The sequence below is a fragment of the Crocodylus porosus genome, unplaced genomic scaffold, assembly GCF_001723895.1.
Source record: "Crocodylus porosus isolate Cpor-Errol unplaced genomic scaffold, CroPor_comp1, whole genome shotgun sequence".
NCBI lineage: Eukaryota > Metazoa > Chordata > Crocodylia > Crocodylidae > Crocodylus > Crocodylus porosus.
In genome coordinates, this window is record NW_017728931.1 from 139,540,105 (window position 1) to 139,545,005 (window position 4,901).

General features: G+C 49.7%; 1 long non-coding RNA gene across 1 annotated transcript; it reads right to left on the reverse strand.

Moving 5' to 3' along the window:
• Nucleotides 1-422: 422 nt before the first annotated feature.
• Nucleotides 423-4,894, reverse strand: LOC109316149. Its single transcript, XR_002102734.1, has 3 exons — nucleotides 4,781-4,894; nucleotides 2,381-2,387; nucleotides 423-435 (listed from the first exon to the last, which is right to left on the reverse strand). It is a non-coding gene; the product is annotated as an uncharacterized LOC109316149 (long non-coding RNA).
• Nucleotides 4,895-4,901: the final 7 nt, after the last annotated feature.

The window sequence follows — 4,901 nt, forward strand, 5'->3', positions numbered from 1 at the left end:
ACTTGGCAGGCTGTGACCTACATACCGAGTTGGGCTGCTGCTGTGTAGCTTGAGAAAACTCAGAGGACCACAGCAGAAGGTGATATAACCACAGGCGTCACCTAGCATTTTCAAAAATGACTCCACTCCTGTTTTCCTCAGTCCTCGTTGCAAGGAGCCAAAGGCAAAATTCTCCATGCAGAATCAAACCTCCTATACAATGAGGCCACAGTCCAAATTATCTGTCTTGTTTTGGGGCACCCAAGGCATTGCCCATGAGGCAGCTAATCGGTAGCCTACATGAAATGAGTTGGTGACCATCAGTTCAGCTCCTGGCCTTGCCTGGTGGACAATCTCAACAGACAAGCCAAGCAAGGAATGGGCCACCCACGGTTTCAAAATGTGGGCTGGCAATGCTCAGAGAGCTGGCTGGTTGCATGGAGCAGGTTCCTCTTCCTTATTCCCCAATGCAGACCAGCTTCAAAATAAGTTGTATACAGAGCATTTTCTTGGAATAGCTTTTCCATGGAGGTGTCTGGTCAAAGGGCAGGGCATGACAGGAGCTACAAAGGGAGGAAAAAAACAGTTGCAGATTGCTGTGGAGGAAGTCTGAGAAGGGGAGGAGAGGTGACTGTGGATGGCATGGAAGAGGAAATCATCTATGGGATTGGGAGTGGGAAGGAAAGGAAGCCACGTGGCATATCTCGTTGTGGTCTGCCTTATGAAAGTATCTGAGATCCAGTGGGCCATAGAGTCTGAAGCTCCCTTGGGCCCCTTAAAGCAAGGGTCTTCATCTGAGATCCTGAAAGGCAGAGAAATATTAGTCCTGTTCACACCTGGGGCTGAACCATGCTGCCATCCTGCCTGGCTCACTCGCGGATGGGGCAGTCTCATGTTAACTATTGCCTGCGTCGCAGAGGGATTGTTGGGATCCAGCCGCCAATGCGTGTAAAGCCGTGCCAGATCCATGGATGGGGGCACCGGAGAACTGCAAAATATCATCACCATCTCTTTACAACTTGCAAACTTGTCAGCGCGCTTGTCTCCAATCGTGGCATTTGCAATGGGGATGTCTGAGCCCATTAGTGACTATGAATAATTAGGTTGTGAAAATCCAACTTCGGGGAACTCTCTTTATTACCCATTTCCCATTCTGTTATATTAATTTCATTTGGTGTCAGTTTGTTTTGTTAGTGAACACTGATCACTAATACAGGCTCATTTCCAGGCAAAATGCTTTTCCTCAGGTGATTTAACAGACCAGAAAATGTCTTAAGTTGATTTCATGTTTTATTTTTGGCCTGGCATTGAAGTGACAGGGACTTGATGCCTTTGTTTCCATTGCTCTGGGAATATTTATTTTACTTGTGTTTGCTCATGTTCTTTTCTTTCTGCCTCTCTCTCTCTTTACTGTAACAAATGATTTCTTCCCCCATCAACACTCACCCCCATGCTCACCTTGACCCTTGTGCTCATTATCCCTGAGACCCTGGCACATTTGCTTGGTCCTAGAAGGCACAAAGGACACGGCTGCTAGTTTCCTTTCAGCTCTACCCAACCAGCTGCTCTTCAAAAAAGGGGAAGAAAAACAGACTGAAGTCCAACTCTTGCAGAGCCGGGTGGTATGGCAGGACCCTCCAGAGGAGGACGGCATTGCTGAGACCTCCAGAGACGCTCCCTTTCCCAGGTAGGGGAGGTCGGGTATGGCAGGAAGGTGCAGTAGAGGAGACAAGCAGCCACACAGGACATTGCATTGCCCGCACAGAAACCCGTTCCCTCCAAGAAATGTGCTTTGCTGCTGTATGTGCTGTTTAGCAGTGGGGATGCTCAAGCTCTCCGCTAGCTTGCCTGCTCCAGCTGTGGTGCTGCATGCTAATTAGGCAGGACCCAGTGCAGCCTTCTGCGATCATTTCCATCCTGGTTTTGCACAGCTTTGCTCATCCAACAAAGCCAATTACGGTCCCTCTGAGCAAAGAGGGGAGATGTGCACTCCGCCTGGCTCTGCTCCTGGAAAGGGTTGATGCAGAGGGGCCATCCAGGTGACTTCAGTGATCCACCCTGCAGATAACACCTGAGTGGCCAGGGAGAGTCGCTTTGAGCCCTGACCCATGCTTGGTCTCTCTGCGGAGGCCGTCAACATGAGGGCCAATTAGTGTGAATCAAGGGGACCATTACACGGCTGTCTTGGTCTGAGATGGAGAGTGCCCAGAAGAGGTGTCCTTACTGCAAGCGGGAGCTTGCTTTTACCACGTGCATTGATATATGTGCCCCATCATGGGAAGCTTGCAGGGGAGGGACGAATGAGTGAATGCTGTTATAATGCAAAATACTTTCTAAATAGACTATCACAGAGGTGTCGGGGCAGTTGAGGAAAGGATGGTCCTGTGTTGTGACACTGGACTGCAGCCCTCAATGCCTTCGTTCAGTTGGGCCAGGACTCCCCGGTGCTAGGTGCTGTGCAAATGCCAAACAAAGAGAGAGCCCCTGCCCCAAAATCCTTACAGCCTATGTAGAAGGCAAGAAACGGTGGAAAAATAGAAGAAAAAAACAGTTGCAAATTGCTGTGGAGGAAGTCTGAGAAGGGGAGGAGAGGTGATTGTGGATGGCATGGAAGAGGAGATTGTCTATGGGACCAGGAGTGGGAAGGGAAGGAAGCCACGTGGCATATCTCGTTGTGGCCTGTCTTATGAAAATATCTGAGATCCAGGCGACAGCGAGACAGTACCGGTCAGCCTAACAGAGGAATTAATATAGCAGCTGTTGTGATTTCTGCAAGCACTACAGCCAAGGGGTTTTAAGGAGGGTTTTTACAGGTGCTCCTCGCATGCATCAGGGGAGGAAGTACAAGACACAATGAAGAATAGTGGGAAGAGGAACAGGGATGCAGGGAGGTGAAGGGACTTGCCCCAGGTCACCCGGTGCATCAGTGCCAATGCTGCAAGCAGGGCCCAAGTTTCTTGACTCCCTGCCTTATGCCCTGTTCACTAGACTAGGCTGCCTCCTGCTTTTCTCTCTCGGCCTTTTTCCTCTTCTTCCCCCCCATCTCGTCTCCCTGCGTGCGTCTCCCTCCCTATTTTAAAGTAAAGCTTTTTTGACTAATGGTAAGGAACGTAAAGAACAAATTTGCGTTGTGCCTCTCTAGCTTAATTTTAAAAATGGGCTCTCGCATTTGCCATGCACCTCACAAATCATCGACTTTCCAACGCCTGCCGCATTCCCCGCACTCCAGTAAACTCTGCTCATTTATCTGCAACTCGCTAAAAAAATCATTTTTCCCCACAACAAAATGCTGTTGTCAAAAGCTTCAAATCATCTCATCCATCAAGCGCATTTGCGTGCGCGCGTGTGTCGGTGTGTGAGTGCATGCGCGCACGGGAGGGTGCATGTGAAATGCGTGCAGCTGACAGGTTCATTCTGTCACCGAGCTAACGCCACATCTGGCTGGAATCTGTTGGGGTTTTAACAGGCACAATGTTAAAAAGAGGGAGGAACCCCCCCCCCCACACACACACACACACTTAAATTATTGGTCAGACCTTTTTGGATTAAATGCACCAGAAAAACGCTCTTTGTGAAAGAAGCTGTAATGTCGCTGGGAAAGGACCACTCCATCAAAACCTTTGCCTCCAGCAAGCTTGTAATCCTCTGCATAGGATTTGTAAAGGAAATGGCTTATTTCTGACAAACCTGCAACTCCCCACTCAGCCCATTCATTATACCAATTTGCACCTCCTGGAAAGGAGGCTGGGAGCACCTAGAGGGTTTTTTTGTCACCTTTTCGGCGGCCACGCATTTTGGTGCATCTCTTGCACAGTTGGTGATTACAATCGTTGCCAGCTGCAGGCTTGGGTCCCAGAAGGACCAGTAGGTAAAGAGTGGGAGGAGGTGGGTTTAAGGCTATGTCGGGTCACACCTGGTACTGATGGGGTGGAGGATGCTGCACCGCACAGGCAACATCCTGAATTGAAGCCCAGGGTGATGTGGCAGAATGCCCTAACAAACCTTGAGAGAGTCATATATTCCCTTTGTGCCACAGTTTCCCAACCTACAGTAGCTCACAGGGAAGTTGGCATGATTAGAGATCTGCAAGCTATTCTGTGATACGGCAGAGGCTGGGTAGTCTTAGGTACCATGACTGCGTAGGTTTGGGCCTGGGGCTGTGGAAGTTTCTGTTGTTGCCAAAACTCTTGCAAGGCCCTGGGGTGGAAAGTTTGCTCTGGTGTGGGGGAGGAAGGCAGATGTAGTGCTGGGAGATGTTGTATCGGTGGTGGCAGAGAAGCAATAGGACTTATAATCTAGAAGAAGATTCCTCAAAGAGGCCCCTGGGCATAGAGGGGAACTTATATTTCTCTCTGCTTCTATGGGCTGCTCAGGGTCCTGGCCTAAATTGAGCCATCGTGGAATTAGGTTGCTGTCTGCAGCGTGGGCAACAATCCCCATGCCATAAAATCATAGAAAATGAGGGGTGGAAGGGACCTCAGGAGGTCACATCTAGTCCAACCCCTTGATCAGAGCAGGACCAGCCCCAACTACATCATCCCAACCAAGGCTTTTTCTAACCGGGTCTTAAAAACCTCCTAGGATGGAGAGTCCACCAGCTCTCTGGGTAACCTGTTCCAGTGCTTCACCACCCTCCTAGTGAGAAAGTTTTCCTAATATCTAACCTGAACTTTCCCTGCTGCAACTTGAGCCCATTGCTCCTTCCGTCATTTGCCACCACTGAGACCAGTCCAGCTCCATCCTCTTTGCAACCCCCCTGCAGCTGCTATTGAATCCCCCCTTGGTTGTCTTGTCTGCAGACTAAATAAACCCAGCTCCTTCAGCTTCTCCTTACAAGTCATGTTCCTCAGCACCCTAACCCTTTTTGTTGCCCTCTATTGGACTCTCTCCAATGTGTCCACATCTTTTCTGCAGTGGGGGGG